The sequence below is a fragment of the Wyeomyia smithii genome, chromosome 3, assembly GCF_029784165.1.
Source record: "Wyeomyia smithii strain HCP4-BCI-WySm-NY-G18 chromosome 3, ASM2978416v1, whole genome shotgun sequence".
Taxonomy (NCBI): Eukaryota; Metazoa; Arthropoda; class Insecta; order Diptera; family Culicidae; genus Wyeomyia; species Wyeomyia smithii.
Window position 1 is genome coordinate 107,748,170 of NC_073696.1, and position 26,931 is coordinate 107,775,100.

Below are 26,931 nucleotides of genomic sequence, written 5' to 3' on the forward strand. Positions count from 1 at the left end.
TTTCAATTGACGGAGAGAGTGACGGAGAGAGAGACTCTTTCCTTTCCTTCAGCGTCTCAATTGAAACTAGCATCGCACCGCGTCGTTTGATGATATGTGGTTTTCTAAAACAGCAAGCCGCAGTTAAAACGGCAACGGCATCCAATAAATACGTCACGCAAATTCCGATCAAAATTTCGGATTTTTTTTTCACTTTTGATCACTGGCGCTGCGTAACTACTTCGGATTGTGAAACTGGTTTTGGTGTTCTCCGTTTAATATCCTCACGGTTTTCTTTTCTTCCTCTTCCATATATTTGCGCGAAGTACTGCATGGAAGCCCCCTGTCTCCGTTAGCGCTCATTATCATTTTCGATTGAGAATCGTCATGAGAGAGTGACGGTGATAATCTCCTCCTTACATTGAGACGCAAACTCAAAGCAAAAGCTTCCGGGTAGTTTTCATGTGACTCACGAAGAGCTTGAGAATGCTACAAAAGCTTTTCAATTGAAAGCGACGGGTCAAAGCGTCACTAGAACCTGATGATTGTCAATTGAAAATGACTTTGTCAGGCTCTGCTTTGGAATGACTTAAGGGGTAATATCTAGGCAAGCTGTACCTGCGTTAGGCATGGGTCACCATCAAGTATTCCTTCCAATTCAGCGTTTTCGAAGGTTTTTGGTCTTCTTTCACGCGGACATTTATTAACATCGAACTCTTGAGCGACGGATCAACTCACGACACTCCCACTTAGAGCATTTTTTCTGTTAACTTTTTTTTAACTCACGATGCACATCAGACGCCGTTTTCTTTTAACGAAAGTAGCACTTCTAGCAAAAGACGATCATTAGGCACCATTTTTAAGTATTGGGAAACGACATTTTAATAATAATTAGACCTTCAATTCACCCTGAAGTGTCTTTAACTTTGTTTTACGAGCGCGGGTGTGAACGACCACTTAAGATGCTATAAAGTATCAATCCCAGATTTTTTGTAGTCGTATTGCTGAAACGTGAAAAATGGGTGCCATTGAGTAAAGTGTTCTGCTCCGATCAATTACTGCTCTTCTAAACATATAAAAATGCAGCCCTGTCTGTCTGTTTGTATGATCCATATAGGCTTGGAAACTATCGGACAGATGGGCGTGAAATTTTGTGTATAGGGGTTTTAGGGGCCGGGAAAGGTGACTAAGATAGTTCGAACCCTCCCTCCTATTATGGAAGGACAAAAAAAATTTCAGCACAACCAATCAAGAAAATAAAACAAATTTGGCATGTGGACGTTCTTAGTAGTGCTGGGACTATCCGGATTAAAATATCCGGATATCCGACCTCGGATATCCCACAAATATCCAAAATCCGGGTCAACCGGATATCCGGATATTATCCAACAGGATATCCGGATTTTCGGATGGTCGGATATCCGGATATTGTATCCGAACATAGCTTAATGAGAAATTATGTAAATAATTACTTACGAGGGAATGGGGGATTGTGGAAAAAGCCATTTTTCGCGTTACATTTCATTCAAACGGGCTTAAAAGACAGAAAAAAAATCCGGATATCCGACTATTCGGTTACACATACTTGATTCGAGCTTCGGATAACTGGATCACTAATATATCCGGGTAAAAGTCTCAGCACTAGTTCTCAGGGGTAATAAATATATCCGTGGTGATTCGACACCCCTCCCTCTTCCGTAATGGAGGGCTCCTATGCAAATAAAACACACATTTTTTCACAACTCGAGAACTTATCAGGTACAATCGAATCCCTCTATAGCGACACTTTTTATAGTGACAAATCTCGCCATAGCGACATTCTCAACAGTCCCTTCTCTTTTATACTAAAATTCTTCGTTTTATTGCGACATTTCGATATCAGGACTTTCCTCTATAACGGCATACTAAAACTAATACTTGTCATTCTTTATTGCGACAGTGGTACAGTCGAATCTCTCTATAACGACATTGCTAAATCCATAACGACATTCTCAACAGTACCTTCTGTTCTACATATGCAAAAATTCTTCGTATTATTGCGACATTTCGTTATAACGACAGTCCCTTGCGATGTCGCTATAAAGGGATTCGACTGTAAATGTAACCAAATGTTGCATGTGAAGGTTATGAAAAGTAAAAACAAAATTCTATGGTCGTTTTACACCCTCCCTCTTTTGGCAAGGATGGGTTCCTCACTAATAAATCACGAATTTCAGCACAACTCGAGATAGATTGACCAAAAGAACAAAATTTGGATGGATGCTTTGAGGGAATTTTTGTACCCCTATGATGCTTAAACATCCCTCCGTTTTCCGGAAGGGAAGGTAGTATACAAATGAAACACAAATTTGTGCACAATTCGAGAATTGAGAAAGAAAAATTTTCATGGTGGTTCGAAGTCGCTCCCGTACAAATAAAGCACAAATTTCTTCACAATTTAAGAACTAATCAAATAACTACAACCAAATTTAGCATGTGGTGATTTTTTGAAGCAAGAAATATTTTCATGGTGGTCGACATCCTTTCCTCTTCTGGAAAGGAGGGCTCATATACAAATCAATTTCTACATAATTCGGGAGTTAATCAAGCAAATGGAATGTGAAGGTTTCGGGGTAAGAAATGTTTCTATGGTGGGTTGACGCTCCTCCATACTCTGGAAGGGGGGTAACACAAATTAAAGATATATTTCAATTAATTTTTCCGAAAAACAGTCTAAAATGATCGGGATGATGCACAGGAGCCTAAAATCGATTCTGGAACTTCCGGTTTCTAGAAAACAACCAAACATTACCGGAATAAAAATGACGCCAGAGACCAGAAATCGACTCCAAATACCTTTTTGAAATCCAAGATGGCGACCTCCGATTTTTTAAAAAACAGTCGAAAGTGACCAAATGCCATCCAATATGGGTATTCCCGCATTCCAGGAATCGTAATGATGCACTAAACCCACAAATCGACCACAGACATTCAAATATGACGACTTCCGTTTTCTGGAAAACAGCTCAAACAACTAAATACCACCCAATATAGATATTTCAGAACCAAGGTGATGTACTGAAGCCAAAAGATGAGAATGTTCTCATTTCGATAAAACCAATAATTTCAAACGAGTTGTCTTTTGAGTTTGACCGTATCCAATATCCGATTCCTCATGCATTTGCCGACTACAAACAAATCGCAGGGAATCAATTATTTCGGAATGTTTGAAATCCTTCAAATAACGAAAAAAATAGGCAGGACAGAGTTTACCGGGTCAGCTAGTAGTTGATAAATTTTCTGCATCCATGTCCAAAGATTTTAACATTTCATGTTTTCGTGCATCCTCCGATAATTTAAATTCCAGTATTCCAAAGTTTTGAGTAGAGCTATCTTAAAATTTAGAAGTAATATCCACTGAATAGAATGTAAAGAAAACAATTTTAATGTTACCATAAAATTACGCCAAACGCCGAATGCATTTTTTTAATTTAATTTAGTTTAGTATTTATTTCCTAATTTTTTTCAACTTAAATTCAAAACAACTTGTAAACGGATGCATTTCCTAAGTAAACTATCACAAACTTATCGATTCAAAATGACCATTGAAATTGTTTAAATACGAAAATAGTAGGAGGGTGGTATCCAAGACACGACCGCATAGTTGACGTAGGACTACAATAGTTTTATATTTCCCTTTGAGGCTCTGTTTGATTTGAGCTCGTTTTACTTCTGGCACGGTTCGATTTTGGCACAAATGTGCCAAAAACGAGCGATTATGTCTAATCACATTTCTTAGCTTTCTTGATTATTTAAATCAATTTAAGCTCAACATCCTCCAAAAGACGGAAGTTTTGGTTCTCTATGTTGCCGAAGCGGATGACCGGAATCGGTAAAACGGTTCCTGAAATATGACGGGAACATGTGCCGGTAATAATCATGATGTAAGCAGTACTCATCAATTAAATTAATATTATTTAAATAAAATTAAACAATATTTATTTGTCTTGTGAACGATGGCTCACTCTCCGATTACCAAGCGGCGAAGATGTCACATAGAAAAATTTTCCTGCAGTTACAAGTTCGTGGAAAAAATAACGATAAAGGATTACAGTTTTAAAACAAAAATGTATATTCACAGAAAATTAAAAATAGACATGAGAAATACAGAGTTCAAAGAGAGTTCAAAAATAAACAACGCATTTTATCTGTACAATGAACCTAATTCATCTACCATGCTACCTGCCTCTACCAACACGTACAGAATTTTGTTGTTCCCGGTGGCGCAATGTATTTTGCGGCACCCGGAAAATCATATTGAATCCTAATAATTATTTGCTACTATACGAAACAAGAAGAAGAGGAAGACAATTCAAACGGCAATTCGATTGTGTTCCAGATCGCAAAACGATACCTACGCGTTAACCCAACACGCCCTACTGTGCGTCGACAGCGGCAAAGTAGGCTTGGCTGCACACAAATGAATATCGAGTTCTACTGCACTGATAGACGACGAATGACCAGCGCTCTATTCATATATTGCTCGGTGCAGTACTGTTGCCTGTGCCAGCATGTTTTCCTCCAAGACATCAGTTTTAATAACATTCTAACCTAACAGCAGAACGTAAAACTGTTTGATAGTGGAGGTGGTTACGAACTTTCCGTAAAAGCTTCACCATCAAAATAGTCTAGGCTCATGGAAGCGTACATTAGTTGACCAATTGGGACGGGGAGATTCTGTCAATTTTTTTTTGTCACTACTATACACGATATCACAGCAGGCAGTTGGTGTCTACTCATTACGTCTGTGCTAGGAGTGCTCGCATGTGATTGGTACATTGTTCGTGAAAATTCGACCTTGAAACTTTTATGAAATTTTCACTGTTTAACAATGAAATGATATTGATAATGATAACTGAGGAATCACAAAATTGTCCATCATATTGACATATACATATTGATTATTGTAATCCATCATGTGGTTACATTAGTATTACCGTTTGAAATCTTTCATTCCAACGTTACACCTTGGTTTTAGTTTCCGCAGGATGTATCTCGATATAGTGCGGTTAGACGTAGGGTAACGGGGGTATTTTGGCCCACATGCATATTTTGGCCCACCCGGTAACATTTTACGCATTTTATCTGATACATTCAATGAATATTAGAAAACTGTGCATGCTACATTGAATAACACAACTAAGAATCATACTACACTATAACGTTTGGCGAAAAACTGGCTCTAGGTAGTGTTATTTTGGATTTAGTTCATACATATTCAAAGTCATGGCTGAGTCAACCCAAAGTCAAGAGGAAGTGGTAATATACAAGCCAACGTCCGGAAGCTATTGTAACAAATATGTATGCTTATGAAACAATGCGTTGTTGTAGTAACATCAATAAAATGTCCTAGAAACAGTTTGTATACTCTAACATGTTGGAAAAAGTTGAAAAAGTGTTTAAACGCATGGCCGAAATATGTTTGCCTCTTTCTGAAGCAAACATATTTCGGCCATGCCAAGTTTTGACATCTCTTTGATTACCGTTCGGCCGTTGCACGTGAACAAAGAAGCAGCTTGTGACAATTTACAGGTAATTACTTCTTAATTTATCACATTTAACGATATGAAATTAGATGAGAATGCCTGTCAAACCGCTATAAGCCAAATCATTTCATTTTCAGATGCCTAAAATTTACAAAAATTCACAGCAGAAGGATGTTCTCCTCAAACCCACTATTTTTGCTCTAAAAAAACCGATGATGATCTTAAATATAATAAGTCCGAACTATTTTCATACACGTCTGTAGATATAAAGGTGGGCCAAAGTAAAAATTTGGTGGACCAAAATATGTTTTTAGTACTTCGTAGAAATTTTGATATTTCTAGGATATTTTTCAATATATTGCATTGTTGAACGGTGTATATTAAAATAGACACTTAGCTTTTAACAATTGTATAATAGAGTAAGTATTTATGTTGAAAAATTGTGTTTGTTTTTAATGAACTGTGCGAACACTTCCCAAAGGTGGCCAAAATACCCCCATTACCCTAGTCCTACGACAAAAAAAAATTTAAAATGGAGGATGTTTTGTTTTTAAAATGGAATATGTTATGTACATTTATCACTTTTGTCATCTTGCACTAAAAGTTTTTATTTAGTTAGAGTAATAATGTAAATTTTCAGCAAATCTATCGAGTCTTACCTGATTTCTTACAGTTTTAGTGTTTTTGACGGTATTTTGGGAAAAGATGGTGACGAAAAGTAATAATCCAAACTTTCAGTAAAAACTATTATGTCTAGCTGGAAATATTGTAATTTTAGTAATTTTGACGGTTTCGGAAAAAAACCTTCTAGGGCTGTTCTACTCCATGTGGCGGCTCTTGAGTTGCCCTTCAAACGCTGGAAATTGACAGTTTTTGGAAGGAAACTGTATTTTTCCTTTGCATTATATTGTGTTGTGACCATGCGTTTTGAAGTACTAATAGTATAGAATAATAACACATTTCTTTAGAAAAATCCATCAAGTCTAGCAGGAAAAAGCTCCACAGGATCATCTGTACCGACTCGATTCATGCCGCTTTGGAGCCAGTATAAGGACTCCGAACAACGGCCGCCGTTTCAAGGGTAGAGTGTACTAGTGCATAGTAAAATGCCCAATAAGCAGTACATAGCTTATTAGCATTTTTCATTATGATTACCAGGTTCTTGTTTGCTTTGGAAATGATACTGATGTAACGGTTGTGGAATATGAGTTCGGTGTCCAATAGAAAACCAAGATCTTTTACAACTGTTACTCGTTCAAAATCCTACCCGTTAATGGAGTAGCTGCATTCGTTTTGGGATTACGGAGCACTTAGCAACACTGATACTGAGACGGTTACAAATTAGGGTGGTCGGTATTACCGACTTGTCGAAAAACCGGTATTTCGGTATTCATAAAAATAAAAACCGATAAAACCGGTAAAAAACCGGTATTTTTATTTCTTTCGGATTAATACAAACCAGGGGTGACTCGTGGTCTTTAAACCTACTTTTTCAACTACAAAGTTCTTAAAATCATAGTTCGGGGAAGTAATGATGATTGTCCGCGAAAAAAAAACGCAAGTCATTCTCCCTATACTATTTAAGAATAAAACTGAAAAATAATTGAAGATATGGGGTGTCGAACGTCTGCGGAAGTGGTTTTCTGCCGCAGTCTTATGCAAAAACCTGCCGAAGTAAGCCACTGCCGAAAACGTTACCTACATAAATTTGGATTTGAAATTTATTTTTTGCTTAGCGTCTCAGGTTGCATCTATGTATGGACGTGTCGCTGCATGATTATGTTTTTGCATTTATGAGTACCTCTGCTTCATTACGATCCAGATTTTTTTTCTATGATTAGGACCTCTGCGACCATTATTTTGATCTCTTGTGGTATACGATCCAGATACAACACTGGATAACAGTGTTTGAAAAACTCCAATGAATGAATCTAGTGATATGATTACGAAGAACATAATTTCGAAACTAATGTAATAACGAAAAAAAAAACATGCAGATTTTTATTTAAATTTTCTTTCACATCGCAAAACTTAGTTTCAAATTAGTGAACAACATTAAATTTCGTAGAAAAACAATATTTGAAACTGTTGAGTAGAGTATATGAATGAAATAAAAAAAAAAGAAATCACGATCAGACCAGAATTTACTTTTTACGAATCCGAATGAATCGAAGGTAAATACTTCTTTATTCTGTTCGTTGCTCTTTAAACAATTCGTCCGAATTATTCATCACTATTATTATTATTTTATTAACTTTACCTTCTAATGGAGAAACGAAAAATGTGGCATATGAACAAGTTTGTAACTGAAATAGCAATAAATATTTGAAATAACTGAAATAGAAATAAATATTTGAAATAGAAAAAGCAGAAACTTGTACACGAGTGAGGCCGGGCACATTCAGCTAGTTGCTAATAAAAGCCCGCTGCTGTACGGGCGACAAGGCTTTGACCATGCTACAGCTATTTAAATTTCACTTTTTCAAGGAGCAGTAATTTTTAGGATAAAATCTTTATTGGTTGATTATAACACTTTGTCTCAACAAAAAATAAATTCCTAATCCAAATTTATATTTGTTTATATTTTTTTAGTTTTACTTTTAAATAGCATAAAACGAAAAATGTCTTGCGTTTTTTCGCTGATATAATTGTAATCACTGCCTCATAATTTGTAGTTAAACTGGTAGGTTTTGAACCTAGCCACGCGTTGCCTCTGTGAGTATGAGTGTGTGAAGAGATAAGCTGTTATACTTGAAAAATAAATGCTTTATTGAAGTTTTTGACATATTATCGATACACACAAACACATTGTCTGAATCCGAGCAGAACAAACAAAAAGATAACAAAAGTTGGTAAATAGGTGAGGGAAAATTAATATATATAATGTTGCTTCTGTCTAAATGTATTTATTATATTAGGGAGCTCACTTAAAATCCTTCAAGGGGCGATAGAGGACCATGTTTGATGAAAAAGATCCTTCTACTCATATGGTCAAAAGTCAACTACTGCAGAGTTATTCACTAATTTCAGTTTTTGGTTATGTTTGCCTTAAACGAGCAGAAAATTGTGAATTCTACCACACTAAACGAAGGCGCGGCTGATTTTAAAGTGAAATAGTATCTGAACTTAAAGAATTAGGTGCTTGGTGTCAGAGAACAACTAGTAGAGTAGACTCCAATGTTTAATTTGGTTAACAACAAACTCCATGTTTATCACACATTTCAGAGAGAAAATTGCTGTTAAGTTCTCAAAAACATTTGATTTCATATTTGTTCCTTTCTAAAGGCTTCTTGTTCTTCCTAATTCGACATTTTTGAGACACTATTGATTACGAAATTTTCTCAGCTTTTCAAGAAAACCAACAGAATTGAGCTAGCTATCATACTTCTTGTGATAGACCTCGTTAAAGGTAAACATAACCGAAAACTAGAAGAAGAGAATAACTCTGCAGTAGTTAAATTTTGACCATATGCGCAGAATTTTTTTCATCAAATAGGGTCCTCTATCCCTTAAAAGATTTGATTAAAAGTGAGCTACCTTACACCCTGTATACATCGTCATGTGATTTGTAACGACTACCTAAGTGAGAAGCATTCATTAGCCTAACAAAGATTTATGAATATTGTGGGATGTTTTTTTTTATTTTAAGAAAAATACCGAAAATACCGGTATTTTCGTCTCTCCAATATCGGTATTTCGGTATTGAAAAAAATATCGGTTTTACCGGTTTTTGTTTTACCGGTAAACCACCCTATTACAAATACACCATTCATGGAATATGTCGATCAATTTTTGTAATTAAAAATGTATTGCGTAGCACTCCTTTGCAACGAGTCACCGATCAAAATCTCAAACAATATTGAACCAGCACAAAGTGATGTAATCCCCCGATAGTTGTTAACATCGCTTTTTTTCCTTTCTCGAACACAGGAAAAATAAAAAAAACTTTCTCCAGCATTCAGGAAATGTTCCCTGATGGAGCGACAGGTTAATAAATTTGTATTGCGCTAACCGATAAAATACATATACTAAATTTATTACACTACAATTGTAGATAAACCAAAAACGTAAGATAAATTTAAAAAAAACTGAAAACAAACAAAAGGTAATGAAAAATTGATTAAACGGTAGCCCAACACTGATATATTTCCAAGAAATGAGACTAAAACATAGGATACACATTGAGCCAGCAAGTGTATAGACAATGGAAAGTAATGATAAAAGTGTCTGAAACAATTTATGAAACAGACATACATAAAACTGTGGATAGAATGATTAATGTGTATATTTTTCCTGCATGCGATTTTAAATCGGTGAACACTTAAAATGAGTTTTAGGAATTCTATTGTATATATATGGAAAAATTCTCGAACACAGTATTAGTGCAATACAACAAAAGTAATAAGTTAATCGTGTGAATTAAAAGACTCAAGCTCTTGTTACTTTTACCAAAAAATAGTATTCAACAGTCGTTTCCAAGATTTGTATTTCTGTAACCATTTATTTTATTCAACTTGTTTTTCACTTTCAGTCACTGGAAATGGTCAACTGACAGTGAATATGTCTCATGATATATTTTGGATTACAAATTTATGCAGATGAGTAAGTTTTTCGCTTCAATTTAATTTTAATTTATGTATAAAAAATGCTCACAAACCACTGAGCTTGGACGTGCTTTAACTACGCATTTCGTCGTTCCAATTACTAGCCAAGCAAACGGCAAGCAAACGAATAAGTGAATTTGGATACAACCTGACCTGTTTCGAAGCATAGCGCGAACGCTGTGTATTCAGCTCCCATGTTTATACCTATGAGCGCAGCTGATAAAAGAACCATAGCGAAACACTGGAGCTTCGGTACGGAATATCGCAGCTGCGACAGGGAATGCGATGACTAGCAGAAAGAATATAATTTATAAGAGCTTATTAGAATGTTATACATTAAATTCGCTATTGTACGTGCGCCATAGATTCTGCTCGCCCTTTTTACGATTTTTCATATTTATTAAACCATTCAGGAATTCTGACAGGCGAGCGGGCGAACCTCTACTTTGCAGAGATATGCTATCGCAGGAATGGGGAGCGGGAAGATTATGCAACTTAAAATAGGGAGACATTTCGGGGGATGACAGAAGGGAGACGTTATAATATAAATGGATTTAATAAATCTTATTCACATTAAAGCGTCTATGGAGATGCAAGATTTGCAAATTATTTCAAATGTTAGAGCCTGCGTAGCAAAAATCAAAGAACGAAAAAAATTCCCGCATGAGATCCGCCAGCGAAATCACTCCCAATTAATCCGCGCACTCGATGAGTCAGTCCATTCAACCAGAAACAACCGATGAACGGAAAAAAAACTGAACTCGAACGGCTCCCCACAGGAAATAGCGATCACGGCAGAAAACAACTCGAGTTCCCATGGCCATTATTTTTTATTAGCATTTTTTGCGCTTCATTGTCTCTAGGCAGCCAGCCGCGGCCGGCATGTCCACCCGAGTTTGAAGTTTGTTTCTTTACTCCTTTTTCCCCCTCCCTCTACCGAACACGACCGGCCCTCTCATAGTCTATGGGTCTCTTTCTCCGTGCTGTGTTCTCACTTGTTGTTGTTGTTCCGCGCCATCCGTCGTGTCCAGTTTCAGACCCAGACGACAACGACGTAAAGTTCTTCGACCGCGCCACCACCGTCAAGATTAATGGAGGCAAACAGCAGCGCTTTTGTGCAACCAACCAGCAAACCGGGCGCGTCCTCTGCCATCCTTATCACCCGCCGACCAACTTTGTGCAGCAGGATAAAAACCTTTCATCGTCCCTGGGATTTAGAACAGTGTGGTCGCGACTGGATCGCTGTGGCGTGCCGTGCCTTCCTCCCCCACTTGCTGGCCGCTGTTGTTGATGTGCAGCAAGGCACCAACAGCTAAACAGATGAAGATCATTATTTTTTTTTCGCCCCGGCTTTCGTCGCAGGATTCTTCCGCTGTCGTCAGTCGCGCCAAGCGCGCATAACGCGAAGTGCATTATTTCGCCGACTGCTGTTGGTCGTGCTGTCGTGCACTAACCTCAGAAGGTCTTCGCACATGCCAGACCCAGCGAGCGTTCCCGAGCGACGTCAAGGCTCAAATTGCGAGCGAAAAGTGTGTGGATCGAGGTGATATTCGTTCTAAACTAGATTTTAGTAGTGGCAAACTAGAGCTATATTAGTGTAGCATTAAGCTGTTTAAAACGCAATTCAACCAAGTATCTTTTGCATAGTATATGAGATCATTTGAAGCTAAATGAGTAAACATACGATTGACCAAGCCAGATCATTAAATTTATTACAGGGTAACACAAGCGGTTTTGGTGATCACACCCACTGTCTATTTAATTTTCAACCTTCCTCGGGTTGCCCGCCGGATTGCATTGGTCCCGACAGACCGTGTTTTTTGCGCAACCGTGATGCAGACGGCGGCACGAAGAAAGACGAAAACGGTTGCAGATAAACCGGTTTTGCGATGCATTCTGATTCCATTCGAAACCATGTGCTCGGGGTGATGATCCCAGGAAGGTTCGTTCTCGGGAAGGCTCCGATCGTGCGATTGCGCTCGCGTCTTGTGACAAAAAAGCGATGCATTTTGCACCCCGAAAGCCGAGCGCAACGCGAAAAAACCTTTTTACGTATGTCAGACTAATTCGGGAAGGCGACTGCATATTAGCAGATAACACATATTGAAACCGTTTATAAGCTCTTAAAAGCGATAGAAAGAGTGCTCATTTCGCTATATATTATTTGATCAACAACAATGTTTATGATAAACTTCTATCTATCATGCCATTGTGGAAGAACGAAGTTATAACAGATTTAAATGAGTAATAAAACATGTGGACAATCCTACTGAAAAGAGTGTATTGGTCAATATTGAAAAGAGATAGAATAGGAAAATTTTTATAATTTGATCATTAGGAAAATTTTGTTTACTTCACTCTCTATATGCACATATAATTTCAAAATAAATCAGTTTTTCAAAATCACTGTTTATGGGAAACATTGGTCGACAAAAAGGAAAAAAATAGTTGCACGGAAAAAATTAAAGTTTCCTAACCTGTAAATTTTTGTGTCTCTAGTGTATGCAGAAGTGTGTCAAAGTTCTGCAGAATAATTGCTCGCCGGGTTCGTCGCGTCTACGTTGCTTTATGAGAAAACTCATTTAAGTCTATGAAAAAGTTATCTTCACTGGCACCAACATTCACAGGAATGGTTAAAAAGCTATAATCCTTAATTTTTTTCTATATTGAGCTTGAGGAAGAAACCTGTGTTCAAGAGTGTAATTTTCTGGATTGTTCAGGTTAATGTCTGCTAGATTAAGTTGATTTGAGAATATATGAAATAAAATTTTGAAATACATTTCGATAATTTAGATGCTGATACTAATCATTCATTCAGCTAATCATTTCAGTTTAGATGTTTATGTAAAGCTAGTTTAAATTACTTTTTGCGTGATCATTTATTATATTTTGAATTGAAGAAATACCGAAAAAATATTCTAGAAACGATCTCAAGTCTCCGAAATAAAAATCTCAATGTTCAACAGATTCATTGAAACCTTTTACGATACCTCGACTATTTTTTTTTTCAGATCCGTTGAGCAATATCATAGAGAATATATAGTACGACACAAGTCATTATCATTCTAAATTCCAATATCACAATAGGGTGGCAAAAAAAATTCAAAATCAAATACCTGATTTTCCCTGAAATATAACATTAATTTCCCTGATATTATTCAGTATTTGGCACAAAAAAGTGCAACGTAGATGAACGCAACTCTTATATCTCAGTGGAAAAGGAATTCGATCAGATATAAAACTGAACGTCAGCGGTCCTGAATTATCCTTTTAAATTAAAAAAAAAACAGGTTTTGCGTCAAAGAGTTGTTTAAAAAGAATCGCGTATCGGTTAAAACATTTTTACTGATTATTTTCCAATTTTCCCTGATATTCCTTGATTTCTCTGATCCAAAAAGGAAATCTCTGACATTCCCTGATTTTCCAGGTTTTCGACACCCTGTTTCAAAATATGACAGAATACTACAATGTTTACAGCCCTAGGGATTGTATGAAATTGTGACGTAGGACCAAACAATGTGGTTTCATAGTTACAAAGTTAGAAAGTCCACTTTAGAGGTGCGTAGTCGTAGGTTAGGACCTGGACATAAACAGTCCATTTGCCCAGTAACTTACGTTTGATTACTCTCAGGTAAAAATCATTTTCACTTTTCGATATTGTGCCTATCGTAGTTTTGAATCAGAACCAAGAATGCAAAAAAATCGGTCGCGCCGAAAATACATATTTTTATGCAAAAATAATGTCAAATTTCGGTTCAGCATTACAAAATTATATAAAAACCGCCAGTACGAACTTCTCGAAAAAGTTTTACCTTCAAGATATCAAAATAGCCTAAGCTCATGGATGCTTTATTGGTTTACCTATTGCATATTTATATATATTTTTTGTATAATAAGTAGGTTTACAATTTGCTTACAATTATATTCTCTTAACTGCGAAAGCAACTGCCATATAATTATATGTAATGATGACGGGATACAAGGCATATGAACGCTAGGTATATGGATGCTAGACATACAGACGCGAGGTATAATCGATGTGAGGCCTAATAGATACGACGCATACTGCAGCAAGGCATAACGAACGCGAGGCCGAATGGACGCAAGGCCGAAAATGATGTTGTATGATCGCATGAGATCCAATTATTAACATCAATTTCGCATCAGAATGTTTATTGAAAAACATGCGACACATTTGATGATCAACAAAAAAGGTCATTCAATGAATTATATACTATACTACTTATTCGGCCCCGCGTCCATATGCTTGGTGTCCGTATGCCTACCCTCCTTCATGCCTAGCGTACCATACCTCGCGTCTCTATGCTTAACGGGGGGTTATCATATGTAATAGTGTTGATGTGATACCGTTTGTGTCAAAACACACAATATAAAATCTAATTGTATAGTAGTAAATCATTGACTCATCACAATACCTCCCCTCATTAAAAAAGGTTAACGTATTGCAGAGTGCGAAAACCAGGAAAATCAGGAAATTTACTTTTCGATCAGGGAAATCAGAGAATATAAAAATAACTGAAAAACAGTCAGAGAGAACTTTTATCCGAAAAACGTTCTTTATTTTACGGCTCTTTAGCTCCAAAACTGGTAGATTTTTCAGCATAAAGGCTAAGGATCACTCTACGTATTTCCTGGAGAAAATACGAGAACATTTGGGTGCTTTATCTGAAAAATTTTCTCAGATTACCTTAGTGTGGGTCCCTTCTCACTGCTCGATACCGGGCAATGAGAAAGTGGACACTTTGGTTAAGGTGGGCGCAACAAACGGTGATATTTACAACAGACCAGTTGCCTACAATGAATTTTTAAAATTGTCACGTCAGAATACACTTTTCAACAGACATGGGGCAAGGGAGAACTGGGGAGGTGGCTACACAGCATCATCCCCAAGGTTTCCACCAAGCCTTGGTTTCGGGGGTTCGCGATGTCTCGGATTATGTCCAACCACTACGGGTTAGACGCACATAGGGTTTGCAAGCCCGGAAACGATTTCCCGGGAATTGCCTTTTCCCGGGATTCCCGGATCCCGGGAATAGGAATATTGATTCCCGGGATCCCGGGATTCCTGAGCTTCTCGGAAAATTTTCCATACAATATTGCAATAAAACTAAATATCGTATCAAAACACGAAACTTACGTCGTAGAAGTGTAGAGCAGCTTTATAGTGTGCATTATACGAAGCAAATATTTGCTTGAAACGACGATCAATATTTGCTTGCCGTGTTATATCAAATTATTTGCTTAATTTATTTGTCAAAAATATATGCTATCTTATTCAGTAAACGATAAATTTAAAAATATTTTCTTCGTCTCATGTCTTTTTTTGCTAGTGAGTTTACTACTAAGCGGATAGTTGCTTGATTTTTTCTTTGTTTATTGACAAAAAATGTTGAAACCTGTAAAATAATAAAAAAAAATGAAACCCGTAAATCAATGCGACCAGAAACAAAAAAATTAATGAAACTCAGTCAGTGTAACTTGGGTCGTGGCCGCGATTTCACATTAATTACGAAGGCATCCAAAGGCTCTAAAATCTGACTGCCAAACACTCAGCTTTATCTTCAACAAACTACAAGTATTGGACTCTTCAGTTTCTAATGAAATGTAGCAAGAGTTGGAATCGGTGATTTAGAAGTATTTTTTAAATTGAAAATTTTTTAAAGATTTAAATTTTTTAAATTAGAACTGCCAGCGGAACCGAGTCGATTGATAGACGATTGTTCATTAATTTCTGGAGTGGACTTGAAAAAATTTTGTTCTTCAATCGATAATTAAATTGTAAACGATTGTTTGAAACTTTTCATTAATAAACTTAATTTGAAATCTCATTTTTGCTAAGGATTTTTTCCTTTCCCGGTTCCCGGGAATTCCCGGGAAATGATAATTTTCATTCCCGCTTCCCGGGAAATCTGTTCTCGGGAATATTGCAAACCCTAGACGCACACCTCCTGCGTATTGGGCTCGCGAACAGTAATCGTTGCGTTTGTGGATTGAAGTATCAAGATATTGAACACGTGGCGCCAGATCTCTACTTTTGGATACCCTCAGGGCCCGAATACAACCATATGGGCCCGTTCGTGATATCCTCGCCCAGCGAAACTTGCCGTACATGCTACATGTTTATAGCTATTTGAAGAGCATCAAGGTACCCATTCTACGCTCGAAGACCTCAAGTGCTCGCCAATCGGCCTCCTTCATGACCATCAGACGAATCAGCGTCCTGAAGAGCGCAAATTTTGTGCGGTTGCGGTCTATGATGATTTTGTGGATGGTTTCGATTATGTGCTTTGTTTTGGTAAACTTGATGAAATTCTTAATGCTAGAAGGCACGAATGCCGCTCTCAGTGCTCTACGGTTAACCCCGACTTGATATCGTCCGCAAAAGCAAAAAGAATATGAATCTTAAAGATGATGGTACCGCATTTTTAGTAGCCCTCCGCCATACATATCCCAAGACAATTTTTTACATCAGATTCGAGAGTCCGTCACCTTGCTGAGGGCCGTCCAACGACACCCGCTGTCCTGGCACATAATAAGAAACCGTCAGGCGTAATACGACTTAGCTTTAATCAGTTTTGTTGAAAAACCGCGTTCAAGTAAAATCTGTCATAGTTCACTGCACTCAACTGAATCGTATGCCGCCTTGAAATCTATTAACAGATGATGAGTCTCCAAGTTTACTCCTCTGAACTTTTCAAAGATTTGACATTTGGTCCGTTGTCCCCGGACTGGTACTCTTCAAGATAGGTTTCCTGTAACGGTCTCAGTCTATGAAACAGGATGTTGGAGAGAATTTTATATGCAGAATTGAACGGTGTCATGTCTTGATAATGGCTGCAATCGAGTCGGTGGTCCTATTCATATACTGAGCAGATGAGTCGGTCCAACCAGTCCACTTGTCTTCATCCTAAAGTTTTCAAGATAAGCTGATGGATTGCACACAACAGCTGCTCACTCCTGGCTTTGAAAAGTTTGGCTGGGAGGCAATCATATCCAGCTGGTTTGTGTTTTTTAGCTCTTAACAAGCTTCCATGACCTTACCCAAGCAACAATTGAAACATGATGAAACACTAAATTGTAATCATTTGTTGCACTAATGAAGTTTTGAGGTTTCAAGGAACATTATTTGTTACTACGATGAAATTGTAAAGATACAAGCAACAACTAAAGTTGCATCGCTGCTTCAAGAATCTTTACACCAACAACGTAATTCGCGATGTTGGATTTGTTGTTGAAACGTGGAAACGGCATTTGAAAACCTAACCTTCACTGGATAGACCTAGTGCATATAAGCATATAAGTTGCCAACGTGATGCTTGCGAGATACACGTTCTCAAGTCATGTAACAGCAACTTTTGGTCGATCGTTCGCCTTATATTTGTTTCTGAGATGAGATTATGTACTGCGTTGTAATTTTTGCTGAGGTTTATACTGATGTCAATGTCTTCAAGGCAAGGCGAGCATTTCACATACGGGAATGTTGCTGTTTATCATCACACCCAGGTTCTTTACAGCGCTTCTTACAAATATTATCATCTTCACAACACACGAGAGGGAAATATTACACCTTTGTAACGTTTAAAATGTTAAATAAAGTAATAACATTGCTCAGGTGACTAACCAATGACCTTTTATTTTATCGCGCCTCTGATACTTGGACTAGAAGTCATCCAAAAACCATTTTTACAATTCGGCTGAAAAATGTTGGTCTTTAAAACCAAATTAAATAAATTGATTTGAATTTCACTATCACGCTGAAGTGCTGATGAATTAAAGAAGCAAAATTAAAAACTGAGAATGAGCATGAGCATAATTAGAGAAGCAAAATAAAGACTGAGCCATAAACTTGCAAGAGTTTCTACAGCAAACGACGTTAGAAGAAACGTGAAAATTGAATAGAAGTTAATAACTGGAGTTGAATCCTTATTCGCTATACAGACAATCTTTTATTTACCACAACGCCATGTAATTGCTATTCCCCTCAAGTTGCTGCAACGATACATCCTTGTTGCTAAAATTTTACTATGCAGCAGTTACCATGTTGTTATCAAATTCCACGCATAAGTTCATACACATTACTGTTTCATTCTTGTAACTTGTGTTGAAACAACGAAAATGTCGCAGTTGGCTCCGCCTCCTGCGCTTTTTTTGTCATTGTATAAGAAACTGAAATGTAGCTGCAACTTAGTTTCGCATAAGAATTTGTTGCTGTGATGCACAAAATTCATAATCGAAACAAAATTTGCTGCTTGGGTAATTAACGGATCCACAGCTACTGATTCTTCTCTATTTCTCTCCTGGTTCTGAGTCGACGTTTGGGACTCGCAAGAACGCACATCGATGCCGTCTGAAAAATGCCGACCCTGAACCAGAATATGGTGGATCTGGGAGCAGGCTTCGGGGAACCATATTTTGTTTCCACAAATCATCATCGGACATGTTTTTTTGTTTGTGAATTTCAATATGTCGATTTCTAGTTTCTAGAAAAAAAAAAAACCGCCCATTCAGGCATCTACAGCAGCATGGCTTTATTGGACAACAATCGAGGCATCGAAAGAAAGCCCGGTTCCGCACGTCAAACGACCCGGAGGTTCGTGCAACCGGCCAAACAGTGAAAAGTACCTGGCGAACATGAACATACATTTCAGAAAGCGGCAGTCCCGCCCACTGGTTACAAAGCTGCTGGCAATGACGCAGCGGTAGCGACTTAATAAGATAGTCAAGTCAAATTTTCCGGTGAATCGCGACGTGGCGATGGTGATGGACGACGAGACATATCTCACCCTGAATGGCAACGACTGGCATGGCGCCTCGTATTTTACTTCTCTGACAAAGAAAGTGAGCGCCGAAGTGAAACTAACTCATTTTACATACTAAGCTCCCAAAGAAAGTGGTGCTGTTCCTGACAATCTGTTAGAAGGAGATGTCAAAGCCGCACTTCTTACGCTCCGGACTGGCCGTGAACGGGAAAATTTCGAGTATGCAGTGCCTGCCGGAAGTTGCAACTTTCATAAAGAAACTACAAGGGCGAAGATGCGTTGAAAGAAAACAATAGTGTAATGTCTCGATAATGGCTGCAATCGAGTAGGTGGCCCTTTTTAAAGACTGAGCAGATGAGTCCGTCCAACCAGTCCGCTGGTAGTTTGTTTTCAGCCTAAGCTTTTGAAGATTAGCTGACGGATTGCACACAACAGCTGCTCACTCTTGGTTTTGAAGAGTTTGACTGGGAGGCCGTCATTTCTAGCTGGTTCGTGTATTTTAGCTCTTTACAAGCTTCCCTAACTCAAGGTTGACGGATCCACAGCTAGTCAATCCTCCTCTGTTTCTCTCCTGTTTCTGTCGACGGCTCTATCAAAAGCATGGCCATCAGTATCTAGTCGGTTAGCAGGTTCCCGCGCAAATGGCAAAGATTGGTACAGTCCGGTTCCTGATTCGTTCACCATTCTATAGAAACTTCTTGTATCATGCCTGGAGAAAAAAACCTTCGTCGCTGCAAGGGACAAGTCACAGTGCCCGCGTTACTTGCATCGGTGAAGTGTCTTTACGGCCGCTTTAGCCTGTCGTCGAATCTCCGTCATCTGGTGTATCACACAATTTGCTGTTACCATCATTCGAGGACGGGTTTGGTTTTTCTTGTACGTCACCTCATGGCATTCTCAATCGAACCACGTGTTGCTTATGGTTTCTGCGGTCGTGCTCAACACTTCTCGTACCGTATTCCTGGCCGTATCGCCGATGTGTCTCCACTGTTCGTTCAGGACTCTGACCGATTCACCAATTCTTCCATCAACTTCAACTCAGCGGAGTTACGCTCCAAACCTTTAGATGTCCAATCGTATCCCCCTCGAAGTGCTCGACTTGTATATGTCAGCCAGCCGGGCGCGATTAGTTCCTACCACGAAATTTAGAGTCGACGTTTGGGACTCGGAGAGACGCACATCGATGACGTCTGAGAAATGCCGACCGTCAACCAGAATATGGTCGATCTGAGAGCAGGCTTCGAGAAGCCTCATTTTGTCTCTACAAATCATTCTTAGACAGGCTTTTTGTTCGTGAATTCCAATATGTCGATTTCTGGTTTCTGGAAAACAACCGCGAGAGTGACCAAATACCATCCAACCCGGATATTACCCATAACCACATACAGAAATTTGAACAATTTTGAAATCCAAAATGGCGACTTTCAGTTTTTGGAAAACAGCGTAACGTTCGCAATAGAAAAATGGACAAAAATTGCCGATTTTTCATGGGTTTTCCTTCATACCTGCTCCGTTCAGAACTGTGTGCGTTCAAAAAACGATGCTGAAGAGGCAATGAAGCAGCGGCAGCGGCTGAATAAGATGGCCAAGTGGATTTTTCAGGCGAATCGCAACATAGCAGTGGTGATGAACGACGAGACCTATCTCGCTCTGGATGGCAACGACTGGCAGGGCACTTCGTATTTTACTTCCCTCACGAAGGAAGTGAGCTCCGAGGTGAAGTTCATTTAACACACTAAGTTCCCCAATAAGGTGCTGCTGTGACTGACAATCAACGAGAAAAGGTTGTCAAAGTCGCTCTTCTTTTGCTCTGGACTGTTCTTGAACGGAGAAATTGATAGTACGAAGTGGCTGCCGGAAGTAGCTTCGTTCATGAAGAAATATCAAAAGAGCGAAATCGCGGTTTTGGACGGATCTGGCGTCGGTCCAGTACTCGAAGCGATCGTTGAAGGAGGTGGAGCGGCAGAATATCGTCGGCGAGCATAAAGTACCCCAGCTGAGTCGCAGCGAGAATTTGAGTGTAAGATCTTCTCCAACAATTTTGTCGCGAAAACTGAGGAGGAGCTGATAAATAAAACTGCTTTATTTACACAATTATATTTTAAGTGACAGTTTATTCGCAAGCTTTAAGAGTCGTAAAATAGACCTATATTTTTTATAAGTTAGAAAAATTTAGAACAAAACTGATGCCAAAAAGAGACCAAGTAAGAGTTTAGTCAAGTAAGAAAAATGTAAGAACATGTGAAAAAATATGCTCGGAAAGAGCCCAAACGAGCAAATAAAAACAAAATTGAAAGAGTCAAAATTTCAACATATAAATGATACGAAATTTATGAAAACAAACTAAAAAGAATTCATTCTGAGTGAAAACAAAATATACACTTTTCATGTCAGAGGACGAGGAAAATAATTGTTACCTCAGTATTTTTTTAATTTCTCAGGACACACAGATTTTTTCGCTAAAGAACAGCAAAATTCTTTAATATACACTTCAAATTCTCTACCCGGGCAGGAGAGGATAACAAAATCATAACTCATCAATAACATATTTAGTTATAAGGACTTATCGTGTTATTTGAAAGATATTCACGTTTCAAACGTGCATAAGAAAATATCATAAAATTTTGATATCATATCTCGCTATACCTTCAATGAGATGTTTGAGACGATTCTAAAATATCTGATTAAAAGTAAGTTTTTAAGTGAAAATTGTTCGACATTGATTATTTATAATGTATCAGTTATGCATTCAGTGTTCAATAAGTTGAAAATATCTGAATCGGTCATTTTCGTGATTTTTAATGCAAATTCTTGGTTTGTTATTGAAATATCAAGCTTTGTTATTCATATAGTCTAGGAGGAACAATATTTTGGTATTATTTTTTGTTATTTTACCAACTATGTAAACCATATTAAGATCAAAATGAGGTGTATTTCCAATATCTGGTTGTGATATTATAATGATATTTTGTCCTGCTCGGGTACATTACAAGCAGTAGTATACGATTTCACTTATTGTGAAATACTTCTCCTCAAGATAAGACCAATCAGCAGTAAATTCCAAACGGTAATTCATTGTTTAACCCGTACAGGAAACATTCAAATGTAGGGGAAATGTTTTTTAATATATTCACACCTGGGTGGAGCAAAATAAATCTTCGCCCTTCCACCGTTCCACAATCCGCTGATCAACAGAAGAATGACTCCATCGTTCACAATGCGAAATTCAATTCCCAACGGGAAACGGTTGGATTTTGAGGAAATTGAAAAAAAAAAGACTTTTATCAATTGGTATGGTAACCAAATAAAACATGATATGTTTAACGATGGCTGATTTCACTTTTATTAGCTGGTCTATGTAGTTTTTATACGATATAGCTTTGTAATTTAACTTATTATCCTGAAAAACCACCTTTTTCTGTGGAATAATAGTTATTATTTCGATCTTCATGGAAAAAGTTATTCCTGTTGTCTATTCTTTGAGGGGAAGCCATTTCTTAACATATAATTTACAAAAGCAAACTTCAGCAAATCACAGTTCAGCCTCCTCACCCATCTCACCCTGCCTATATGAAGATTTCCAGCGTCAGCATCACGTGATTTTCCGCAAAAGCCAACCACAGAGTAGGGCAAATTCGGCAAAACAAAAGTTCAAAACTGCGTGACCAGGAATCGTAACTATAGCCAAAGTAAAAACCAAACTCGCAAAAAAACGAAAACTCCAAAAAGGTGGGTGCAGCCGCAATCTTCGGAATAATTCTTCTCATTGAATATGTCGGGGACGCACGTTGCGTCGTCGGTTGCCAGGATAAACAACCTGAAGCGTATTCTGGCTCCTCTTCTGCCCATTGAGTTCACTTGTTGTTGACGGTGTTTCTTCTCTAGAAGCTTCCACAGAGGACCGGAAACAAGAGTCTGGCTAGTCACGTGCTAAAAAAGGGCGTTCGTTGCCTAGGAGAATAAATTGGACAGTTCGGGAAATTGATGCGTAACAACGTATCGACGGAAAGCGGGAAGCGGCGGGGGCGCGTGAAGGCGACGGCAACCGAGTGGGGTTTATTATAATGGAGGCAAAACGATTTTCGTGGACGACCGAAGAGGATTTCGTCAAATGCCAACAGAGCAGTACGTACAGTGGGAAAATTGGAAGAATTTATGATAATTGTCCAAAGCGAGCAATTGCTGTGCCGAAAGAGCGATGGATTTGCTCCGGTGAAACGCAATTTATGGTGATCGTTAGGAGGATTATGAAGCTATTCGAGCAACTTCTCTGCAGGCGCAACCCCGAGAAGTGTTCGATAACATTGGAAAACATATTTTACTGAGGGGTGGACTGTTATTTATGCAATAAACGGCAAGTGGGCTGGTTTTAATGACTGTTTCAAAAATGGCCCAGCGGTGATATGGGATTGCAATGGAAAATTAAGCTAATATAAGAATTTAAAATAGAAATACACTGTCGTGAAACATCACAACCTTAAAATCCGTGCGAAAAAACTTTTCGAGACCCATAGCTTTCGGGATTTGTTGCAGTATAAAAGGCGATAGAAAATGCATGAGTTCGAAAGGTTTTCAGCAGCACACAGAAAGCTTCCAAGTTTTGTCAATTCCATCAATTGGAGCTAAAATGTCATACTTGGATAACTGAAGTAGCAGTACTTTTTCCCAAGTCGAATTTTCATGCTAACAAAAAGTTCGGCTAAGAGTAAAATAGAAATATAGTCTTATTGGTTATCCCTTTTTGATGTTCCATTAAGTTAATCTCCATGATTGGTAAATCCATTCCACAATTTGTTTGAATTTCCGAATCATTAGACGCAAAGCTCCAAAGGGTTAACACTGTCAGTCAGACTGCGGTGTGGTTTTGAATCCGGTGACCGACCGCAAGAAGGAGCCATCGTCTGATGCACTGACGCAATCCAGTAGAGATGCTTTTTGCCTGCTTCCCTATCGCAGCAAAGTGGAACGAGGAAATCCTAAGGCAAACTTAAATTATGACCCCTTAGGAGTAGCAAATTTAGAAGACCAGATATGTCACAAGAGACGCAGAACGAAATTGAGCTTAGGTGCTAATGGTAATATTGTTAGAGGATGCTCGCTTGCGTTATGCCATAATACCGGAGGGCTTAGGTTAACGATGGCATCAGTTTATAATTCGTTTTTTTTTTGTTTTCCTTTGATGACAGCCTTAAATTATCTGTTGCAATAAGTAAAAACACACACACACACACACACTTGCTGCAACATACTGCGGGAGAGGTGTATTAGCTGTATTCTTCGCTATACTGTAACGTTTTTATTTGGCGGAATGGAAGTTTTTAAATACTAATAGCTCTCAAACAACTATACCGATTTCAGAAGTCAATATACCGTTGGATAGCTAGAACACAGAAGATTTGTATAATACTATAATTCCTTACTATCCTTACTATTTCCAGATTACTTGGTGAAAATAACGAAATACATACCCTTTGGACACGACCATCACTGATTTTGCTAGAAGCGATGGGAAATATTCATCTAGTGTAACTTTGAAAAAATCCTAATTTTGGTGATGAATACGCCCCGCTCCGTTGGACCCCCTACAGAAAGGTTCGACCAAAAAATGCGTTGCAAAATAACGCATTTTTTTGTCGAAACCTCTTTGTTCTCTTTTTTACACTTTATGGACGTGAGACGTCCGAAAAATACTGTTAGGTGAGTTTTGAAGAAAATAAAAGGAAATAAAAAATAGTTATTAAAGACGGAAAGTGTTGCCAAATAGATTGTTTTTGTATTTGATATGGTGGTCCCCGTGGTTCTGTGGTTAGCGATGTCGGTCGGCTAGCTCTCCCACACGGTTGTGATATCGGGTTCGATTCCCGATCAGGTCGAGGAACTTTTAGAGCTCGAAATTTTCTCGACTCAGCATTGGGGCACGGTGTATCGTTGTACTTATTCTACAACAGGCAAAATGTGCCGAAAACAATATCGATAACGAATTCTCTCAACTAATCTAGTTGATCGAGACCGCATTAGCCCCCCAGGCTAGCGTGCGATATTGTTTGTTGTATATTGTATTTGAAAACTTGACTTGCATTTTTTGGCAAATGCAGCTGGTTTTATTTTGCATTTGATACTTTCATAGTGTTCCTCGGAAAATTTTACGTAAAAACACTTATCACTCCTAGATAACATGATTAAACATTTCAACGAAAATAGTTTTAATATTTTAAATTTTCATAATTACCTCGTTTACTTTTTCTTTTTATTTTACAATTTACCAATCCAATTTTTTTACCAATTTAATTTTACTATTAACCAATCAGCATCGAACGACTATAAAAAAGCATGTCAATGTTGGACTTAACCTAACAAGATCGTCCCCGATCGAATTGCGGAGTCGCTGGTTGTGCTATCCAGAATATCCTTATCAGGCGTTGATATTTAGTTCAGTATACAAATTTCGACTTCGGCTTTTCCCACACGACTTACTCACAAGTATTTATCCATAGTACAATAACACACTCACAAGAAAAGTAAGTGAAACATGCTGAGCGTGTCATCCATTTCAAGCAGCCCATAATCACCTCTACTAGGCTCTGTGCATCGTGACGAAATTTGCAGCGCAGCCTGTCCCGAACCGCTGCTGGCTGCCGTACCGTGCTTTTTCCGGGAATTTCAATCTGCTCCTTTTGTGCGATCCGATTGAAAGATCTACCGAAGCCTTTGCTGGCGCACTGGTAGGAGAAACAGGAGAAAAAATCATTCTTTCATCTTCTGATTCTACCCATAGTTCTGCTGCCGAAGCGAAAAAGTCTCTTTCTTCGACGAGGGCATTCTCCGCGTGCATCTCGCTCGGAACCGGGAGGATCGAATTGCCCAGCTCCCAGGGGCACAAAACACGACCGGACGGGATGCGAGGTCCCACATCGAGAACATTGAGCGCCAGATGGTTTGTGGTAGATAATTGGAAACAATCATTCTGTCCACACGGACGCTGAATTGGCCAGCGCAAAGTGTCTGGTCACGATCGTCGTCTTGTTTTTTTTTCTCGGCAGAAGCCTCAGCATTTGGTTTGTGGTGCTCGGAGGCAAAAAGTCATTTGAGTTCAAACTGCATTTTTTTCGCAAATCGTATTCCTTCTGGTGGTGGCTGAGAAGCGGGTGCAGTCTAGCGGGTCAGGCTTTCTGGGGCTCTCTGCTTGCCATATGTTGGACGAAGACGGAGCGCAAGGCGAATTTCAAGAGCATAGGAGAAATATATCAAAAACTGTGTAGACAGATGAGAGGTAATGGGTCGCTTTGGATATCGGAGCCGAACTGTGAAGGGCGAAAGATTTATATGAAAATAGTGTGAATTCTCACAAAGCAAAATTCGCAGCAACTTCTGAAATCTAAAGTAGTTCGTGCGTATAACGCAAAGGGTTTTTGGATTGAACTATATCGTTCTTCCCACTTTCACTGAAACTTTTGTAATAAAGAAATTCTGGAGAAAAAGCGAAAGAATTACCCAAGAATGACGAACAATTGCCAAAAGTATTATTTTGCAATTCATACATACATTTACGTTTTTCACGAAAATTGGCCACCAATATTTCTTGATATTCTCTCCACATTCTTGGAAAACAATTGCGGAAAACTGTCTCGAAGTACATAAAAAAAATCTGTCGAGTTTTATGATGTTTTGAAGCAATTACAAATCTAAACTTCAAATAAAAAAGATTTGAGAAAGAACTTACAAGAAAAATTCGAAAATGTTTAAATATTATAATTTTATTATTCAACTCTTTATTCTAGGTTACGGATACCTGAATGTCGGCTTGAAACTGCTAGTAATGTGTGGTTGAGTTTTTATAGGGTGCAAAGCGTTTTTTCGCCGGCTAACCAGCACTCTTGTTCTATTTTCGACTATATTCCAGTTGTTTTTTGTTTTGTTTGTTTTTGTTAAATTTACTCAAGCTTAAGTTACAATACTTTACAGATATAGACAGTGTATGTAATTTCACGAGCATGCGAAAAATGAACATGGATTGGAGAAAAAATTATACCCCATCCAGACCTT

General features: G+C 38.3%; 2 protein-coding genes and 1 long non-coding RNA gene across 3 annotated transcripts in view; 1 reads left to right on the forward strand and 2 right to left on the reverse strand.

The window, feature by feature from the left end:
• LOC129730601 (uncharacterized) overlaps positions 1 to 24,363 on the forward strand; it is a 36,848-nt gene extending 12,485 nt beyond the window's left edge. The window contains exons 2-3 of the long non-coding RNA XR_008728885.1: positions 10,036 to 10,106; positions 24,327 to 24,363. This is a non-coding gene — a long non-coding RNA (uncharacterized LOC129730601). The remainder of the gene's footprint in view (positions 1 to 10,035; positions 10,107 to 24,326) is intronic.
• The window catches only part of LOC129730598 (protein disks lost), a 590,739-nt gene that overhangs the window by 539,503 nt on the left and 24,305 nt on the right, over positions 1 to 26,931 (reverse strand). The gene's annotated exons all lie outside the window — the stretch shown is intronic.
• The window catches only part of LOC129730599 (brain tumor protein), a 283,342-nt gene that overhangs the window by 242,270 nt on the left and 14,141 nt on the right, over positions 1 to 26,931 (reverse strand). The window lies entirely within an intron of this gene.